This window comes from Pogoniulus pusillus, chromosome 7 (assembly GCF_015220805.1).
Source record: "Pogoniulus pusillus isolate bPogPus1 chromosome 7, bPogPus1.pri, whole genome shotgun sequence".
NCBI lineage: Eukaryota > Metazoa > Chordata > Aves > Piciformes > Lybiidae > Pogoniulus > Pogoniulus pusillus.
This window is the reverse complement of record NC_087270.1, coordinates 31726940-31736028: the sequence shown is the minus strand read 5'-3', so window position 1 is coordinate 31736028 and position 9089 is coordinate 31726940. Positions and strand designations below refer to the sequence as shown.

Genomic DNA, 9089 nt, shown 5'->3' with positions numbered 1-9089 from the left:
AATGCCTCTCAAACCCTGTCATTCTTCAAAATACTGAATTTGTAAGACATCGTTGGCTGAATAGTTTTTTCTTGAGCAATATATTTCCAGATAATGCTATTATCTGTAACCTATGAATGTGAATTTCTGTTCAGACAGGTTCAGAGTGCAAGTTTGGTTCAGACAATCATCTAGGAGTCTGAATGTTTATTGAAATTATCTGAACTTATCAAATCTCCAGTTTGAACTGGAAGTCTCCTGAAAACCATCATTTCATGTGAGGTTTCTGGCACTTACCTCTCAGGTGCTGGCCAGAAACATCATTTTTGTGGTGTTACAGTTTCAGACATTGATGGTAACTGCAATTGTCAAAACAAAACCTCTCTTTTCAGTTATTCTAGGACTTTAAAAATATATGATTGAAGTTTGGTTATGAAAGTGTGAAAAGGTTGAGAAGGTTTTCAATTTCTCCTTTCCTTTCTCCTTTCTTTTCTCCTTTCTTTTCCTTTACTTTCCTTTCCTTTTCTTCTTCCTTTTTCTCTTCCCTTTTCTTTTCTATTCCTTCCTTTTCTTTCCTTTTCTCTTTTCTTTTCTTTTCTTTTCTTTTCTTTTCTTTTCTTTTCTTTTCTTTTCTTTTCTTTTCTTTTCTTTTCTTTTCTTTTCTTTTCTTTTCTTTTCTTTTCTTTTCTTTTCTTTTCTTTTCCTTTTCCTTTCCTTTTCCTTTTCCTTTTCCTTTTCCTTTTCCTTTTCTTTCCTTTTTCCTTTCTCCTTTCCTTTCCTTTCCTTTCCTTTCCTTTCCTTTCCTTTCCTTTCCTTTCCTTTCCTTTCCTTTCCTTTCCTTTCCTTTCCTTTCCTTTCCTTTCCTTTCCTTTCCTTTCCTTTCCTTTCCTTTCCTTTCCTTTCCTTTCCTTTCCTTTCCTTTCCTTTCCTTTCCTTTCCTTTTCATTTCCTTTCCTTTCTTTTTCTTTTCCTTTATTTTCTTTTCTTGTTCCTTTCCCTTCCTTTCCTTTCCTTTTCTTTTCATTTCCTTTCCTTTCTTTTTCTTTTCCTTGATTCCTTTAGTCTCTATTGAAATCAGTTCTTCATTATCTCAGGTTTTGTCCCAGTAGTGAAATGGTGTCAGATCTGGTAGTTCTTGTGCCTCTTCAGAACATCAGGCCTATAAAGCAACTGTAACAGTAGTTTATTTCTTTGTCATCATCTCTGTCTGTTGGAAATTAAAACATTTTCCTCATCTTGATGTGTGGCATATCTGACTGTGAAAGGCTTCACCATCTGTTTTAGAGCCTGTAGAACTTAGCAGGGAATGTGAATGCCATTGTAAGAAACTTCTAGTGCTTGTTTTATTTCATTTTGGATACAAACTAGCTTCATATATTCACAATAAAGAGCATTTCATACATTTTTGGACAAATATAAACTGCTTTATACCAAAAACCAGATTTCACATCCTATCTTCCTAGGCCCCAGTGAAAATTTTACTTAAGAACAGTTAAAAGTCTGTGCTGTAAGGCAAGGCTGAGGTTTCTCTCACCTAACTTTATTTGTGTGTAAAACAGATATTTAGCTGGAGATAACCATTAGTGTTTTCTCTGCCGACTATTGGCAGGTGCCACTCAGCCCTAATCCTGTCAAACAATAAAGCCAGGCAGTCTGAATCCCAAAGTTTGATACATTTGGGTAGAAGAAAGAAATAATATTGTGCTGTCTCTTCTGCTCTCACCACTGGATTCCACCACTTAGAGCTTAGGACAGTTTAGCCTTTAATGCTGAATCTGCACGGTTTAAGATGCCTGTAGAAACAAGCTCCGTTAATTTACAGGCTTAAATTTAAAGCTGCAGGATAATGCTTCTTACAGTGGACCTGCTTTCCCCCTCAAATCTTTGGAGTTATTGATGTTGAATTGCATCTTAGAGTTTCTGAGAAGGGAGAATCTTCTAGGTCTTTCTAAATGGATAAAGACTCTCTTTTTTTTTAACAAAAAGCCTGTAGAAGATTAATATATTAAAGCCTAGAGAAAACCCCCAGATTTCAGAGATGAAGTATCTTCAACACATACATTGTCATGTAAAAACTTGTGTTTACTGCAAGCTTTCTTTCTAATTGGTTTATTTTCTTGGTTTATCATGGTTAACATCTGTTCTTGCTGAGAAAATGCCTGTACCAACACACTCAGACAGGAAGAAATTTGTGTTTCGATTTAGAGATCTTTCCCATAGAGCCTGCAGATTTCTTCAATAGTTAAACTGTGACAGGTAGTATTTTGCATCCTGCATAGATATCTTCAATTCCAATCCCATGACATTAATTTAGTACTTTTTAAAGTGTGTTCTGATGCAGTGTTCTGTTAACTTTCACAGCTCAGCCAAACCTGGCTGCTGACTCTTCTGGCTTAAGAAACTGACTGTGAAACTTTAATCTTTAAACAGTTATTGAAGTTTTGAGGTTATAGTGATTCCACATCAGTTGAACTAATTACTTACAAGACATATCACCAGACTTGGCTGCTAGTAAGAATTTCTGTAGTAATGGGCAACTTTTCATATACAGAACTGAAGAGAATTATTCATCCTTTATCTCTGACTGCAAGTTTTCTTGCAGTTTTATGTAAAGCTACTTACCTTTAGTCTGACCACTGAGGGTTATTCAGCAGTCTTGAAAACCTTGGTCTCCTTTCTGCCTCTGCTGTGCTACTGGCTTCCATAAAGCACAACTGAGATTTGAAAGTAGTCACTCTCAAAAGTAACTGCATAAATCATAGAATCATAGAATCAACCAGGTTGGAAGAGACTTCCAAGATCATCCAGGCCAACCTAGCACCCAGCCCTGTCCAATCAACTAGACCATGGCACTAAGTGCCTCAGACAGGCTTTTCTTCAACACCTCCAGGGACAGTGACTCCACCACCTCCCTGGGCAGCCCATTCCAATGCCAATCACTCTCTCTGGCAAGAACTTCCTCCTAACAGCCAGCCTAGACCTCCCCTGGCACAACTTGAGACTGTGTCCTCTTGTTCTGTTGCTGGTTGTCTGGGAGAAGAGACCAACCCCCACCTGGCTACAGCCTCCGTTCAGGTAGTTGTAGACAGTAAAAAATATCTCATAGATTAGGATTCATGTGGAAAAAAAATGTAAAGGACAATAGAAGGAATATGGCAATAGCAGCTTTGAGTGTTACTTTTAGCTTAGCAGATCTCATGACTATTCCAGATAGATGGGGCTCTGGCCAGCCTGATCTAGGGTAGGGTGTCCTTGGCCATGGCAGGGCGTAGGAACAAGATGATACTTGTGGTCCCTTCCAACCCTGACTGATTCTATGATTCCATGGTTCTATATGTCTGGGAGCAGGATATAATGGTAAATAGTAGCAGTAAGACAGGTAACACCATCCTTGGCATATCTACAGTTTCTAGAGATCTCACAGTTCTATTGAGATACACACTTTAGAAAGTAAAGATTCCAACAGTCCTGAAATCCTGCTTCTTCCTCAAATTCCTTTGAAGTCCATGGTCTTCCAAAGTCTTCAGTTTCATGGTATTGTGATCATTAAGACTTTTCTGGAAACTGCTTTGGAAAAGTGACATTTTAGCCGCAGTTTCATTGGCCTTTCGTGCCTTTCCTTGCCTGCTAAGCCTGCAATCTATGGAATAGAGTGTATAAAAAGCAATTAATTTTACCTGTGTGATGAGTGGAAAATAAGTTCTCTACATTCTGACTGTTTTGGGGTTTTGGGTTTTTTGGTGTTTTTTTTTTTGGTGGTCTTGTTTTGTTGATTGGGTTTTGGCTTTGCTTTTGTTTTAAGAGTCCTGTTAACATCCTCTCAGCTTCAGAAAGTATTATCTGGAGCCAAAACCTAAAAAATCAATTTGTCTGTTTGTTGTAGACATGAAAACATCTCTGCAATTTGGGTGGTAGAAGTTGGTCAGTATTCTGGCAGTCATAGCTCGGAAAAACATCAACAGAAGAGTTCTAGAAGTGGTAATGGTTAAAACAATAAAGATTTCAGGATCTGGTAATCAAGAGATTATTTCCTCAGTAAAATCTGAATTTGGGATTTAGCATTTGTTTTAAGATTGTTTAATACCGAAGCATTGCTTTAATGTTCCACACATGTAGAATTTGGCTGGAAGTAGAGAACGTGCTTTGTTTGACATCTGTTGACCTCATTTAATAATTGTTAGTAATTCTTCCATTTTAACTTCATTAGAATCATGTTACTTTTGTGGGTCCAGATGAGTGTCCTCTGGTGGATGGATGAACACCTCCCCATGTGCCCATAATAAAGAAAAATGTGTAAAAATAGAAATCTATGAAACAAAGAGTTTGACCTCCCCCGGCACAGCTTGAGACTGTGTCCCCTTGTTCTGTTGCTGGTTGCCTGGGAGAAGAGACCAACTCTCATCTGCCTACAGGTGATAAAAGTGATATAAAAGTGATTCTCCTGGAGTTCAAAACAGAAGAAATAATCTGAAAGTATCTATCCAGGATCAAGAGGAATGCCTAGAATTATGGACTTTCATTTAGTATCTTTATTCTTTTGCAGCTCCTATTTCTTGAGTAATATCAATTACTTGTGTCTCTCATTATTTTTTTATGATGAATTTAGAAAATAGTAAACTGTTGCCGAGGGGGATTTCAGTACCTATGCCTATTTGGCAGAGGAGAGAAATCAATTGGGGAGATATAAATTTTATATAAAAATATAGATTTATTAAATTCAACATTTTGAACTCTCGCCACCCCCAACCACTGTATATTAATATTCAGTTCAGTACACGGCTATGAAAACAAGTTAGGATAAAATACGTACAGGAATTTTGTTAATGAACTAGCAAACATTCAAACTATAAACAGAGAGAGGGGTTTTCCCCGCAGCTTAATGCTGTTTGGGATCTTTGTGTTATTTGCCCAGGAGAGCGGGCTGAAACTCTTTCTGCTCTATGGCAGAGATAACTTACATTTACAGAGGTATCAAAGCTTTTACTCACAATTCTTATTCATTATTAATCAATAATCACCCTCTGGGGCTGCGTCACAGCCTGTGCCTAGTGTCCAGTTCTCCAGGGTCTCTGCCTGTGGACTTGGAGGCTGGAAACTTCCTGGCTCGTGGGGAAATGATATATCTTCCCAATTTCTGGAGAAATAGGTTTTCTCTAACCTTTGTTCTCCTGGCAAAGAGGCAATCTCTGCCTTTGGTGCTGCTGTCTTTTTCTGGATGCTGTGTCCAGAGCTTATCAGATGGCAGGGTTTCAGGAGCAGGAGAATATCGTGCTGTCTCTGGCACGGTTCTTCACACCTTCTGGCCATGTGTGCAGACAATCTGCAGTCTGCTTCCTGGTTCTCTCAGCAGCAGTGAGATAGGCAGCGGGCATGCAAAGTGTGCACGGCGGCTGGGAGGCTGAGCTCCATAGGTAAATGCAATGCAGGATCTGGTCCTGATAGCACTATGGCCTGCAGATGTGCACAGCTGGCTTAGGAGGCTATAGGCTCCTTATATATATATATGTGCAGGCTTAAATGAGCTCTGCAAGAAAGGTACGCAGGCAGGTGAGCTGTGAGTTAGTCAGAGCATGAGGTCTGAGCCTCTGAGCATTGGAGCTATGCAATGGCATCCAAGCGTGGGGGTCTGAGCGGCTGAGCACTGCAAGTGAGGGTCAGAGCACGTGTCTGAGCCGTGCAGGTGAGTCAGAGCTGAGCTGTGCTGAGTCAGAGCAGCAGAGTGTTGCAATGGGGTCCCAGCACGTTGTTTACCTGTGCACCCCTATTTATTGAATGTGGGCTGAGATTAATGGTCCCTTTGGCCACTAGAATGACCAATCAGGTTAGCAATCAGCCAAACCTTACCATAACAGGCAGAAGGCTCTTGCCTGGACTTTCCCAAATATGGGGATCACATGGGCTTACCCCAGGGAGACACGAGCTGGGTGTGTGTGGGCTTACACAACCTGTTTACAACCAGGGGTCCTGGCACAAAAACATGTCCAGTCAAGGCAAGGTATAAACAAGCCTCTTTTTGGGCCTACAGGCCCTCCACGACATAAACTCACCTTTTTGGTGTTCCAGGTGAGGAAGTGATAAGTGAGCACATTTTACTGTCCAGATTAACACAGTTGACCTCCACGTAGTCGTTCTGATCTGTGACTCCTCTACAAGTTCCACTTCTGGTCGGGACACAATCTTTGTAGTTCATGGTGCTTTAAAATCCAAATTAAATAGGTATTTCTGACAACAGCTGTTGCCCTACATGAATCTTAAAAAAAGAAAAAAAGAGTAGACTTTGAAAGAGCTTGCAGTGCATTTTGTAACAATACTGTTTAAACAAATCGGGTTTGTGTTTATAAGAATGAGGAAATTGAGAACAAAAACCTTAAATTATCCATCTTGCTATCCTAGAAAAATGTCAGGTTTTGAGTCTCACACATCATCAAATCAGTGGCACTAGCAGTCTCTTAAGTTCCAGGAGTTTTACAAGCCCAGTGATATGTTATGATTTTCTGAGCAAAGAAATGGGGAAGTTAAACACAGGAAAACTTTTTTAGTACAACCAGAGGATCAGTATCATCAATATTTTTCAGTGTCATTTCTCCTGCCTCTCAAAGACCTTTCCTATAGTAGAATATCAGAAACCAAATAATATTGTATTTAGCATATTTAGAGCAGAACTCCTTGCAGCCTAGGAAAAAAGTGGTTTTAAAATATCTGAAAAAATAAGGGAAAAAAATGTAATGCAGCTTTTACAAGGAACATGATAATACTTCAACCAAAAGAGACAGGCTGAAGAGAATCTAAATGATGATGCTTAAAAGAAACAAACAAACAAGAAAAGTTCTGTCCATGGCAACAGATGGCTTCCCAAACCAGAGACATTTATATGAAACTATGTTTAAGTGCTGGTATCTCATAGTCTTTAGTTCTAATGGGAAACTTGACAATAGCACCTGACTTTGTGATGAGCTGTTAAGCATTTACCCTCAGAACAAGCATGTGAGGTGAAAGTTATTATTCCCATTAACAGAAGGAGATCAAAAAGTACAGTGAAAGTAAGACCACTTATCTTGAGATACATAGATGTTCTCTTAATCACAGTTAGCCCGGCCCTGTGATTATTTGTTCTGCTCTTCAGGAACAAAGGTGATAAAACAAGAAGCAAACTCCTTTTCTTCCAGACATCCAGAACATTTATAAGTTATAATTAGCAGACAGTTTTGTTCCAGTTGTAAAAGAAAGTGCTACTACTGAAAGAAAATTCGGTTACTGAATTATGCTCAATTTAGCAGCATGTTTGCTAAAAACAGGCAAACAACTAGATAAACTGATAAAGTATGTGTCCCACATACGGTTGCTCCGTAGTTCAAAGATATTGTGGTGTATAGAATCATAGAATCATATAATCAAGCAGGTTGGAAGACACCTCCAAGATCATCCAGGCCAGCCTAGCACACAGCCCTGTCCAGTCATCTTGACCACTAAGTGCCTCAGCCAGTCTTTTCTTCACCTCCAGGGACAGTGACTCACCACCTCCCTGGGCAGCACATTCCAATGCCAATCACTCTCACTGGGAAGAACTTCCTCCTAACATCCAGCCTGTACTTCCCCCAGCACAACTTGAGGCTGTGTCCTCTTGTTCTGTTGCTGGTTACCTGGGAGAAGAGACCAACCTCTACCTGCCTACCGCCAGGTAGTTGCAGACAGCAATGAGGTCACCCCTGAGCCTCCTCCTCTCCAGGCTAAACAATCTCAGCTCCCTCAGCCTCTCCTCACAGGGCTGTGTTCCAGGCCCCCCACCAGCTTTGTCGCCCTTCTCTGGACACGTTGCAGTATCTCAACATCTTTCTTGAATTGAGGAGCCCAGAACTGGACACAGTACTCAAGGTGTGGCTTGAACAGTACTGAGTACAGAGGAAGAATAACCTCCCTTGTCCTACTGGCCACACTGTTCCTGATACAGGCCAGGACGCTATTGGCCCTCTTGCCCACCTGGGCACAATGCTGGCTCCTGTTATCACACTCCCAAATGACAGTTGTCTGTTTTGCAGTATCATCAAAGAGCAGTGGATATGTTTTGTAGTCCCCTATAGTCCCTGGAGCCTTTTCCTCAGTGATGATGCTGTCTAGTTTGTGCAGTGGGTTTTTCTTTCTTACGTGATCCAGAGTTTGCAGAGTGAGAGTGTGGATTTCCTGCAGCTTGATGATCAGGCTTGTCAATACAGAGAAATCTTTCACACTGACGCTTTTTCAAGACAATTTATATGCTGGTAATCATGCAGAAAATTGCTTGATGAATTTAGGTACATTTTGCAATTGTCTTTCAAAATAGGTTGCATTCACTTTGGAATAGTTTCGTGAGAATGAAGCTAGCACAGACATGAGTCCATGTTATAAAAATAAGGATTTGTTGCACATGGTTTGCACTCTGCAAGTCTATTTATGTATGTAGCTTCTAATGTTTCACTGCTAGGCTGTTTTGTGGTGAGTTAACATTGGCTAACAGCCAAACACCCACCCAGCTGCTCACTATCTTGTCTGTCTCTCTGTCTCCCTCTCACCACCAGCAGCCCCTCACTGTGACAGAGCAGGGAGGAAATTGGATGAGAAGGCTTGTGAGCGAGGAAAAAGATGGAGATTGCTTACCAGTTATCATCAAAGGGAAACTAGACTAAAACATGGGTTAAAAATAAAATTCTTGTCAATTAAAATAGGTTTGGGTAGTGAGGATCAAAGAGACAGACACTAAAGCCCACACCTTTCCTCCTCCTCTACCAGACCTAGCATTCTGTCAGTCTAGGCTTCTTTATGTGTCCTGCCAGCAGCACAGAGAGGGTGGAGGATGGAAATTGTGGCTCATGCATTACAGTTTTTCTCTGCCACTTCTTTTCTCTCACACTTCTGCTCCAGTGTGGTCCTTCTCACTGGCTACAGTCCTTCAGGCTAAACTTTTCTGATGCATATCCTTTTTATGATGCAGTCCTTTACGATAAACCTGCTCTGCAGAGCATGGGTTCTCCCCGGGCTGCTCGGAATAGCTCTTTCAGTGCTTGGAGCCTCTCACTCCTCCTCCTCTGATCTTGGTATTTCCTCTCTTGTTTCTCATTCTTTTCTGTTGTTTCCTA

General features: G+C 40.6%; 1 long non-coding RNA gene across 1 annotated transcript; it reads right to left on the bottom strand.

The window, feature by feature from the left end:
- Positions 1-734: 734 nt before the first annotated feature.
- LOC135177146 (uncharacterized) lies at positions 735-6226 on the bottom strand. Its single transcript, XR_010302949.1, has 3 exons — positions 6027-6226; positions 2602-2726; positions 735-1266 (listed from the first exon to the last, which is right to left on the bottom strand). It is a non-coding gene; the product is annotated as an uncharacterized LOC135177146 (long non-coding RNA).
- Positions 6227-9089: the final 2863 nt, after the last annotated feature.